This window comes from Myxine glutinosa, chromosome 11, assembly GCF_964187855.1.
Source record: "Myxine glutinosa chromosome 11, kmMyxGlut1.1, whole genome shotgun sequence".
In the NCBI taxonomy this organism is placed as follows: domain Eukaryota; kingdom Metazoa; phylum Chordata; class Myxini; order Myxiniformes; family Myxinidae; genus Myxine; species Myxine glutinosa.
The window spans coordinates 76,690,806-76,703,443 of NC_136271.1; the positions used below are offsets into that span (position 1 = coordinate 76,690,806).

Consider the following 12,638-nt stretch of genomic DNA (forward strand, 5'->3'; position numbering starts at 1 on the left):
CATTTTGTGCCGTTTCACTTATGGAATTTTGCTCCCAGTGAATATTTTCCTTTCAGTCCTTACTCCCAACGCTCTGTCCTCTATATATGGCTCACAAAATCTCCGTTCATGACCTTGAGTGTTTGCTTTGCTTGCCCGAGCACACATCACATGAAATCCAAAGTACTGTAATGCTTTTTACTATTTTTCGCATGGCCAGATTTGGATCGCCAGGCACATACTTCTGCTCCTTCCCCGCAGCAGATCTCAGCATCACAAGTACGCCACAGGTTCGTGAGACGACCATAGGACCATTTGATGGAGGGTGTGCAACATGTGTCCAGTTTGAGGCAATTACCAAAGAGGGAACCGAGCTAACACTCTGGATTCAAAATGCCCGGTGAATTGGATGACCGTGTGACAGCGGGCATTCATTAGGAAGCGAACTAACAGTGAAACCCATTAGGTGACCAGGAGGAAACGAAATTGTGGAATGTCAGATCAGAGATTTGTTTGGTGCGAGAATTTGGACGCTGTGGAACGTGGTGGTATGGTGATTGTGGCAGGTGATGAGGACTAATCGTGATTGTGACATGTAATGAGGAGGTATGATGATCATAGCAGGCGATGAGGTGGTATGGTGATTATGGCAGGCGATGAGGAGGTATAGTGAATGTGGCAGGGGATGATGTGGTATGGGGATTGTGCCATGTAATGATGAGTAATCGTGATTGTGCCATGTAATGATGCGTAATCGTGATTGTGACATGTAATGAGGAGGTATGGTGATCATAGCAGGCGATGAGGAGGTATGGTGATTATGGCAGGCGGTGAAGTGGCATGGGGATTGTGGCATGCAATAAGGCAATATGAGGGCTGTGGCAGGCGATGAATGAGTATAGGGATTGTGGCAGGCGATGAGGGGTTATGGCGACTGTTGCATGCAATGAGAGGTTATAGAAAGTGTGGAATGCAATGAGATGGTATGGCGATTGTGGTATTTAACGTGGGGTAAGGAGGTTTTGGCATGCAATGAGGGCATATGATATTTGTGGCATGCAATGACGGGATATGAGAGTTGTGGCAAGTGATTTGGGGGCATGGGGTTGGTGTATGAATTGATGGGTTCTGGGGATTATGGCATGCAAATTGGGCATAATGGTGGTTGTGCCACACAATTAGGAAGTATTGGGGTTGTGGCATGTATTGAGAAAATATATGGATTGTTGCAGGCAATGAGAAGGTATGTGGCAGGCAATGAGGAGGTATGGAATTTGTGGCAGGCAATGACGAGGTATGGCTGGCAATGAGGACATATGTGGTTTGTGGCAGGCAATGAGGAGGTATGGGATTTGTGGCAGGCAATGAGGAGGTATGGGATTTTTGGCAGGCAATGACGAGGTATGTGGTTTGTGCCAGGCAATGAAAGCGAATGGGGTTTGTGGCAGGCAATGAGGTATGTGGTTTGTGGCAGGCAATGAGGAGGTATGTGGTTTGTGGCAGGCAATGAAAGGGAATGGGGTTTGTGGTAGGTAAAGAGAGGAATGTGGTTTGTGGCAGGCAATGAGGAGGTATGTGGTTTGTCCCAGGCATTGAAAGGGAATGGGGTTTGTGGTAGGTAAAGAGAGGAATGTGGTTTGTGGCAGGCAATGAGGAGGTATGTGATTTGTGGCAGGCAATGAAAGGGAATGGGGTTTGTGGCAGGCAATGAGGAGGTATGTGGTTTGTCCCAGGCATTGAAAGGGAATGGGGTTTGTGGTAGGTAAAGAGAGGAATGTGGTTTGTGGCAGGCAATGAGGAGGTATGTGATTTGTGGCAGGCAATGAAAGGGAATGGGGTTTGTGGCAGGCAATGAGGGAATATAGAGGTTGTGACAAACAATGTCGCATATTTTTACTGCAGCTTGAGAGGAATGGATTCCAGCAGAGAGGAAATAAAACTGTTCTTCAGAATCTTGGGTTCACTGTCAGTTTGGTGTATTACTGTTAATTTCGGGGACCACAAACTACGATAAATTTCATTGTTAATCTCAACAATGGGACAATCCGATAACTCTGAGTGTTTGCTTAGTCTGTGTGTTGAATTGTACTTTGATTGCACGTACCCTTTTTCATGTTCCTGCAAAGTCATTTGCATTCTACAACATTTTCATATCGTATTTATAGCTCAATCTGTTAATGATTGCTTTGGTTACCTGAACTTCGCAAGTTTGAATTTGTGGCTACTCTCATCCTCAACTGGTATTAAGAAGATGAAACAACCAAAAACAGTCCAAGCCACCTTAGTTCTTTTGCATTTGGTTCTGATACCAATTTGCTATTTATTCAGTAAAAGTGACAATAAGAATGCATTGGTAGTATTCATCAAATTTTGTCGTTCACCATATTTCATGATGAGTACTGTACGTTATTATTGTTCTGGTTACCTCCACCACTGAAACTGAAACCTAACTGAAACCCATTAGGTGAAATTGTGGAAGTGACCTGTCTTGGGAGAGAGAGCGCCTACCTCCGCCAGGCTGAACAGTTTAGGTTTTGTATCTCACCAATAGGCCAGATCTGGATCCAGATCTTCACCAACATCGAATTCATTCTTCCTTGTCACACACCTGATCTGTCCACGTTTCATCGGAATACGTCCATAACTTTTTGAGATATCGTGGTATATATTTTTTTTGGCCCTATCTTTCAATTTTGAAGAATCGCTTAGAAAATTATAGTGTCGGGATACGGATAATCACCAAAATCCAATACATTGGTCCTTCGCATGTACCCAACATCTCCACCAAGTTTTATCCGAATCCGTCCATAACTTTTTGAGATATCGTGTTATATATCGTTTTTGGTTTGGCCCTGTGTCCCAATTAATGAAGAATCCCTTTAAAATTTAAAAAGCCCCTCTTATCCGGATCCGGATCTTCATCAAAATTAAATCAATTCTTCCTTGTCACACACACACATACACACACACACATGTCCACCAAGTTTCGTCCGAATCCGAATCCGAAGCTTCAAAAAGGGGACCAAGGTGCCCGAAAAAGGCCAACCACTGCTCTGCGGGCAAAATGGCCTCGAAAGGTTATTCTTCTTCTTCTTATTGTCACACACACACACACACGCACACAGTTTTGTCCGATTCCGTCCATAACTTTTTGAGATATCGTGATATACAAGTATATAGTTTTTGGCCCTGTCTCCCAATTAATGAAGAATCCCTTTGGAAAATAAAAAAACACTTCTACGCGGATCCAAATCTTCACCAAAATTGGATCAATTATTCTTTGCCACACACACACACACACACACACACGACCACCAAGTTTCGTCCGAATCCGTTTGTAACTTTTTGAGATACCGTGATATGAATTGTTTTTGGCCCTATCTCTCAATGGTGAAGAATCACAAAAAAAAAAAATTCACATCCAGATCCGGATTCCAATCTTCACCAAAATTGAATCAATTCGTCCCTGTGACATATGCTACCTCTCCATCAAATTTCGTCCGAATCCATGCACACCTTTTTGAGATATCTTGTTCACAGTCAGACAGACAGACAGGGGTGAAAACCGAGGCTAACCTTCGGTGGCGGAGGTAAAGGTGAGTATGTGAGACAGTTGGAAATTTCTTCATCTGTTTCATCATGCACACTGTTGGTTGTTTCTCACTTTTCTGAAACATGACGTCATGAAAAACTCAGCCGATGATGGGGCGAAAAGAGTGATGAAATAGATACATGCAAATTAATAATTTATCACAAGGACAAGGCTCAGGTCCAACACTAAATGCGCAATCAGTTAAGCATTATAGAGAAAAGTCAATACATCCTGCATCTTGTGCTCGACCCGGAAAAAAGCTGTCCGCACTACTTCAAGAATGTCCAATGATATTGTATCTAACAATCCTGCATACAAATGTATTAAAATATCAGATTATTTACTTCCATCATGTCTAATGTTACATACCTGGAATGGGCAGGCATGGTTTCTTGATGTCGCAATTATTTTACAATATCACCAATAACAGTTCTTAATTTGAGATGATTAGGATAATGATGAAATAACTATTTAATTCAATTACCAACTAATAAAATAAACTATCTTTTCGATTATTTATCCTTTTTCCACTCTTGTATCTGGATATTAGATCAATCACCCATCCAATCATTCGAGGAAGCAATTATATAGGAGGCTGGGTTGCATGTATCATGGCTCCATTTCGCTGAGCTTCAATAAAATTATGAATGAACAAAGTTTAAAATTTTATATAAACTGCATCGTCACACTTTTGATCCCGACTAAGACAAAATTGGGGGGTAACGAGAACGGTACTCTGGAGAGAGGAAACCTCCGCCAGGCTGGACAGTCGATGTTTTGTATCCCACTGATAGGCCGGATCTGGATCTTGACCTGAACCAAAACCTAATCAGCTTGGTCTTGTCACTTACCCAACTCACCCACCAAGTTTTGTCATACGCTGTCCATAACTTTTTGAAATATCATGCTATATAATGTTTTTTTTTAGTCCTATCCCTCAATGTTGAAGAATCACTGACATTTTAAATAAAATTCCCGTATCCAGATCTTATACAGATCCTCATCAACATCCAATTATTTCGTCCTTGCCACACACCCAACCTCTCCACCAAATTCCGTTCGGATCTGTCCACAACTTTTTTGAGATACTCTGTTCACAGACAGACAGACAGCGGTGAAAACATAACTTCCATCCACCTTTCAGGGTGCCGATAAAAGCTTGCCTAGTCTTCGCAAAGGACACCATGGGATCTTTTAAATGGCCACCAACTAACACAAGCAGAGGGACTCATAGTTTAACATCCAAACGAGGGCTGGCACACACTTTAACGAATCACCCTGCTTGCGAAACACCAGGATGACAGTTTATAGCTGCGTTGGGATTCGAACCCAGGCTACACAACTCGGGGAAGAGCGTGCATACATCTAGCTAGGCCATACAACTTCAAGCCTCAAGCATCTACAGGATGAGGTTTACCTCTCATTTTGCACATATCTATTCCTCATACCACGCAAAATGTGTGGGAACCAGAGTATCAGCTCTTTGGTGTGTATAAAACAAGTTTTCAAACTGAAGTGCACTTTATATTTCTGTCCATATTTACAAGGCATGTCCCTTCTATGATTACGCTGACAACTTCTTCAAGGATCTCAGTTATTTCCATCTTGTGGCGTCGATCAGGACAAATTTTGGTGCAAGTCTTCCACAAACTGGCTAACCAGGCCTGACGTTTCACTTTTTTTTTCTTCTTTTTTTTTTTGTATACAAGATCGAGGCTCGTAAAAGAGCGAACATTAATCACACAAAAAGTCAAACCGACACATAAAACACAAAATAAGGGGAGCGGTAGACAAGATGGGGCGAGAGGGGGAAGGACACAAACACAACATTTGAGAGCAGGGGCATCGAGAGAACTGTGGGAGGGAGAGGGCTTGGGGGGAGGTGGGAGAGGTATAAAACATATGGACACTGCAAGGACTTCCAGGAAAAAGGATTTGGGCAGGATTCAATAATTTGTTCAGGATGCTGGAAAAAAAATTCCTCACTTCTTTATGAAACGCCGTAGGATCTTTAACGTCCACCAGCTCACAGGTGGGCACTCAAATTAATGGCAATCTGAAGGATGGCCTGCATTGTGATTCAATCCCAATGACTGCAACTGCAAAGCACCAATTCAACAGTTTATATCGTCGGCTCGGGAAGTAAACCAAGATGGACAGCTCAAGAGTACGTACACTACCTCAACAACATCCTGTCTGACAGAGGCACGAATTATGTCATGTGTAGTACATACGTCTATGTACATACTATGTAAACCTCCGCTTTTGTTTTGTTTTGCATGGTGACAACCAAATGACAAAAAACGAATTTAATATGACATGTTCTCCCCAATACATAGTATTAATAATAAAAAAAACCCATCTGATCCCCTTAAATTTAACAATTAACTGTGTAAAACGAGATCCTTTCAAATAGTGGTTATTTATGAGATGTTTTGGGCAAACTTTTTTGTGGCTCCTTATATATGGTACAATTATCATTTTTTGGAGAGCTTATTTCGTGTAGTGTGAGAGAGGAATTTTACTGGGGTGGATCGTGTGTATCCCATGAAGTGTGTCATAAAACATGCTCAAACGACTTGCAATTTTCTTTACCGCACAGAAACAAAGTCATTGGGGATGTAAAATCGTTTTTGGAAAGTCACTGCACTGAGATGGCGTGAGTAATGGGGCAGAAAACAATTAAATTCCAATCATTCACAAGTGGGCATTCAGGGACATATGATATGCTGCGCAACATCGGGGAAAAGTAAACTACATTTTTTACAGCAAGGCACATCTCACTGTAATTGCTTTGAGAGACATATGTATATATATATATATATATATATATATATATATATATATATATATATATATATATATATATATAGATATGTATATACTGTATGTATATGTATATGTGTATACTGTATATGTATATACAGTGCATTCAGAAAGTATTCAGACCCCTTCACTTTTTCACATTTTGTTATGTTGCAGCCTTATGCTGAAATCGTTTAAACTCATTTTTTTCCCTCATCAATCTACACTCAATACCCCATAATGACAAAGAGAAAACAGGATTTTAGAAAGTTTTGCAAATTTATTAAAAAGAAAAAACTGAAATATCACATCGACATAAGTATTCATACCCTTTGCTATGACACTTGAAATCTAGCTCAGGTGCCTCCCATTTGTCTTGATCATCTTTAAGATGTTTCTACACCTTGATTGGAGTCCACTTGTGGTAAATTCAATTGATTGGACATGATTTGGAAAGGCACACACCTGTCTATATAAGGTCTCACAGCTGACAATGCATATCAGAGCAAAAACCAAGCCATGAGGTCGAAGGAACTGCCTGCAGAGCTCAGAGACAGGATTGTGTCGAGGCACAGATTCCTACAAAAGAAGTGACCAAGAACCCGATGGTCACTCTGGCTGAGTTCCAGAGATCCTGTGTGGAGATGGGAGAAACTTCCAGAAGGACAACCATCACTGCAACACTGCACCGATCTGGGCTTTATGGCAGAGTGGTCAGACGGAAGCCCCTCCTCAGTGAAAGACACATGAAAGCCCACAGAATCTTGTTTCTCACAGTCTGAGAGTCCTTTAGGTGCTTTTTTGCAAACTCCAAGCGGGCTTTCATGTGTCTTTCACTGAGGAGGGGCTTCCGTCTGACCACTCTGCCATAAAGCCCAGATCGGTGCAGTGTTGCAGTGATGGTTGTCCTTCTGGAAGTTTCTCCCATCTCCACACAGGATCTCTGGAGCTCAGCCAGAGTGACCATCGGGTTCTTGCTCTTGGTCACCTCTCTTACCAAGGCCCTTCTCCCCCGATTGCTCAGGTTAGCCGGGCGGCCAGCTCTCGGAAGAGTCCTGGTTGTTCCAAACTTCTTCCATTTAAGAATTATGGAGGCCACTGTGTTATTGGAAACCTTCAATGCAGCAGAATTTTTTTTTGTAGGCTTCCCCAAATCTGTGCCTCGACACAATCCTGTGTCTGAGCTCTGCAGCCAGTTCCTTCGACCTCATGGCTTGGTTTTTGCTCTGATATGCATTGCAGCTGTGAGACCTGATATAGACAGGTGTGTGCCTTTCCAAATCATGTCCAATCAATTGAATTTACCACAAGTGGACTCCAATCAAGGTGTAGAAACATCTCAAAGATGATCAAGACAAATGGGAGGCACCTGAGCTAAATTTCAATGTCATAGCAAAGGGTCTGAATACTTATGTCAATGTGATATTTCTGTTTTTTATTTTTAATAAATTTGTACATCTTTCTAAAATCCTGTTTTCTCTTTGTCATTATGGGGTATTGAGTGTAGATTGATGAGGGAAAAAATGAATTTAAACAATTTCAGCATAAGGCTGCAACATAACAAAATGTGAAAAAAGTGAAGGGGTCTGAATACTTTCTGAATGCACTGCATATTGTAAAAAAAAGGCCATCTTCAGGGAACAAGTAATGGGTTAACAACTTACAGCTGTTCTGCAGCAATGTAAGTAAATTAAGCCTTGAAAGATGATGCAAACAATTCCTACAGGTGTCCCAAACTCTGCCGATTACTTGATTACCAACTTGGACCAACTTCTATCTACCCATCCCAACTCTCTCTTCCTCATACGTGGTGATTTCAATTGTCACCATGCCAGTTGGCTGGGTGTGGGTACCTCTCTCACCAACCATGGCTCTTCAGCAAAGGACTTCTGTGACTCACTGGGACTGACACAATCTGTCAATTTCCCGACACGGATCTCAGTCAACGGAGCATCTTCTCTTCTGGCCTTGGTTATGACTAACTTCCCTGAAAATGTCTGCTGCTCTTCTTCTGCTCCAATCGGCTCATCTGATCATGTGCTTGTTAAAGTGGACATCTCTCTGACCATTCTCAGAGAGCCTCCTCAGCGTCGACGAGTCTGGCATTTCACTCAGGCCAACTGGCACGGTCTTCAAGCAGCCATCAATCATCTGGGCTGGTCTCCCATCTCTACCGCCTCTGACATCAACTCATCCTGGGAATTCTTCCAAAGTAAATTGCTCTCTCTCATGCACAGATTTATCCCATCTCATCTTCAGTTGTCATACCCTTCCTCCCGTCCATGGTACACGGAATCTTGTGGTGAGGCTACTGCCCAGAAACAACTTGCTTTCGTCTCCTGGAAAGCAAATCCAACGGAAGGAAATCTAATTTCCTTTCACAAAGCCCGAAACAAGTGTGTGTCCACCCTGAGGAGAGCCAGGAAACAATATCTCTCCGTTCTCAGGACCGAACTCTCTTATCTGTCTCCCTCTTCCAAATCCTGGTGGCGTCTGGTCAAATCTGTTTCTGGTGTTTGTTCCCCCTCCATCCCCTCCCTCACCTCAAATAGCCACACGGCTGACTCCGCACGTGAAAAAGCTGAATGCCTCAACTCTGCGTTTGCCTCTAAATCTTGTGTCCCGAACCCATCCCTCTCTGTACACACCATACCCAGTCGTACCCAGCTGCTCCTGGACTCTGTGTCCTTTCCTCCTGACAAGGTGGAAAAGTTTCTGTCAACCCTCGACTCTGATTCTGCAACTGGACCTGACGGCATCAGCCCACGGGTCCTAAAATCCTGTTCTTCTGCTCTTTCACTCCCTCTCTCTGTTCTCTTGCCCCTCTCTTTTGCTCAAGGTCATCTGCCATCTGCTTGGAAATCTGACAACATCACCGCTTTGCACAAAAAAGGTGCAAAAACAGATCCCAGCAACTACAGACCAATCAGCCTTCTCCCAATTATCAGCAAAATCATGGAATCCATCATTGCTTCAGATATGAAATCTTTCCTCTTCTCCAATGGCTTGATCTCTGATCATCAATTTGGTTTCAGACCTGGTCACTCTACTCTGGACATGCTGCTTTTGCTTTCTCAACAATGGATGGAGGTCCTCAATGCCAAACAGGAAATTAGAGCTGTCTCCCTTGACATATCACATGCCTTCGATACGGTCTGGCACCCCGCTCTGCTCACCAAACTCTCCTCTTTTGGTATCCATGGAAATCTCCACGCATGGCTGGCGGACTTCCTCTCTAGTCGTAGTCAACGTGTGGCCCTGAATGGGTTTCTCTCATCTCCTCTTCCTGTTCAGGCTGGAGTTCCCCAAGGCAGTGTTCTGGGCCCTGTGCTTTTTCTGGTCTTCAACAATGATCTCTCTGACTCTCTTGAAAATCCTCTCTATCTCTTTGCTGATGACTCTTCTCTCTGTCGCTCCATTCTTCATCCCTCAGATCGGCAGTCTGCAGCCTCCTCACTCTCTGCAGACCTGGACAAAATCACAGACTGGGCAAACAAGTGGAACATGTCTTTCAATCCTGACAAATCTCACACTCTTATGATGTCTCTCCGAAAAGACCGACTGGACAACCCTCCCATCCACTTTCTGAATAATCCTCTCCAAGAATTTCTGTCACTCAAACTTTTGGGTCTCACTAGCTGCCATGGTCTTTCCTGGGAAAACCACATTTCAAATCTGGCCTCCAAAGCCAGTCGCGGACTGGGCATCCTCCGTCGTGCGAAGTCCTTCCTTGGCACACCTGAGCTCCTCACCACATACAAGGCTTTCATCCGCAGCTCAATGGAATATTGGAATACTGCTCTCCGCTCTGGGCTGGTGCTCCTGCCTCACACCTAGCTCGTCTTCCTGCTGTTGAAACCAAAGCGTTCAGAATCATTGGAATCTCCCGGGATGAAACTAACTCCAAGGGCCTCTCACTCAATCACCGCAGGCAGGTTGGTGGTCTTTCCGTCTTCTACCGACTCCTCTCTGGCCTTGCCCCCCCAGCTCTCTCTGGGCTCTGTCCCGCAAATATTCCTACAGGTCGCACAAGATCTGCCTGCAACCCTCTTATGGTTAAACTGCCAAAATCAAGACTCTCTGCTCACCTTCACTCCTTCATTCCTCTTTTATCCCGCCTCTGGAACAAACGCCCTCACTCTCTTCAATCCCACTCCACCCTCCAGGTGTTTAAAACAGCTGTTCACCACCATCTCTTATCTTCACCCATCCAAAACCTTGATCTTTTCTACCCCCACTAATTTCACCCCAATCCACTTTTTTGAAATCCCAACTTCTTTCCTGGAAGTCCTTGGTGTCCTTGTGTTTTATACTTCTCCCACCCCCCTCCCCCTTCCCACGCCTCCTCCCCCCAAGCCCTCTCCATCCCACACATCTCCCGATGTCCCTGCTCTCAAATGTTGTGTTTGTGTGCTTCCCCTTCTCTCCCCATCTTGTCTACCGCTCCCTCTTTTTATATATTTTGTTTGTCTGTTTGATTTTTTTTTTTTTGTGATACATTTTTAGCTCTTTCACAAGCCTCGATTCTGTATACCAAAAAAATAAAATAAAAATAAATGTGCCATGTGGCAAACCATAGAAAAGGCCCCTCTATATGGGATGTGCCATGTGGCAAACCATAGAAAAGAAGGGACATTCTTGGGTAAAATGCCAGGGAAATAGAAAAGGCCCCTTTATATGGTATGTGCCATGTGGCAAACCATAGAAAAGGCCCCTTTATATGGTATGTGCCATGTGGCAAACCATAGAAAAGGCCCCTTTATATGGTATGTACCATGTGGCAAACCATAGAAAAGGCCCCTTTATATGGGATGTGCCATGTGGCAAACTATAGAAAAGGCCCCTTTATATGGTATGTGCCATGTGGCAAACCTTAGAAAAGGCCCCTTTATATGGTATGTACCATGTGGCAAGCCATAGAAAAGGCCCCTTTATATGGTATGTGCCACGTGGCAAACCATAGAAAAGAGGGGACATTCTTGGGTAAAATGCCAGGCACATAGAAAAGGCCCCTTTATATGGTATGTACCATGTGGCAAACCATAGAAAAGGCCCCTTTATATGGGATATGCCATGTGGCAAACTATAGAAAAGAAGGGACATTCAAAATATTTCATGTGCTTTCTGGACTACACATTTGTTCTTAGGAGGTAGAGTGTTTCCACAGTTCTTGAACTGCTTCACAAGTTGCTACATCAGGGTATAGTATGGAAGTGGGGTGGAGGGCAGAGTAAGGCCTTCTGTGAGGCAAAGTGCATGCTCATATTTTTGATGTTTTGATTCACTGTCGTACTGATTAACTCTATCATAGATGCTTCATCATATATGGAGATGGGAAGCAACAATTTCTAGCAACAACTCCACATCATATGTTTGTTTGTCTATCTGTCTGCAGTCTGTCAATCGCCTACAGGTCACAATTCTAAACTGATCATCATGAAACTTTACCAGGTTGCAGAGGTAGTCAGACTAAGAAGCATATTGAAAGGTCAACTCAAGGTCAAACTTCTAAAATCATCAATTTTCTCCCGATTAACCTAAGCTTTAATCAAGATCGTCAATTTTAATCTTAATGTAATCGAGAATTTGATGTATGCAATGGCAACTTTGTTTTGGGAGGGTGTGGCTTTCTTGTTTGCACGACGTCTTTCTTGTTTGTTTGGCCCCACAAAACGTGAGTATGTGTATTAATTACATTAGACCGTTTGGAACCCTAAGACCATTATGACCCCTCAGACCCAGACCCTTCCGAACCTACACAACACTAAGACAACCTTTAAGACCACTAAGAGGCTAAGGACCATGAAGACCGACAAAGACCCTAACACCCTTAAAACTCTTAGGACCCCTAAGAACCCCAATACATTTTAAGACACCTAAAACACTTTAGATCCTTTAGAACCCTTATACACTTTGAGACTCCTAACAACCTATAAACCCTTTATAATCCTAAGGCTATTTCAGACCCTGAAGACCCTTTCAAAGTCAAAGACCCTTCAAGAACTTTCACAACTCTAACACCCATTAAGACCCTTCAGAACGCTAAAACCCTATAGGACCCAAAAGACCCAGAGGATGCAAAATACCGAGAAGACTCAGAGGACCTAAAAGGATACCAAAACCCTTAAAGACCTTGAAGATCCAAAATACCTAGATGACCCAAAAGACACAAAATAACCCGAACACCGAAAATATCCGGAGGACCCAGTGGACGCCAAAGACCCCTAAAGACCCCGAAGACCCAGGAGATCCAAAAGACCCT

General features: G+C 43.3%; 1 protein-coding gene across 1 annotated transcript in view; it reads left to right on the forward strand.

The window, feature by feature from the left end:
• The first annotated feature begins 229 nt into the window (after positions 1-229).
• Positions 230-12,638, forward strand: part of LOC137436789 (regulator of G-protein signaling 17) — a 226,688-nt gene continuing 214,279 nt past the window's right edge. Inside the window, exon 1 of the mRNA XM_068130890.2 lies at positions 230-269. The gene's annotated coding sequence lies outside the window, so the exon portion shown is untranslated. The remainder of the gene's footprint in view (positions 270-12,638) is intronic.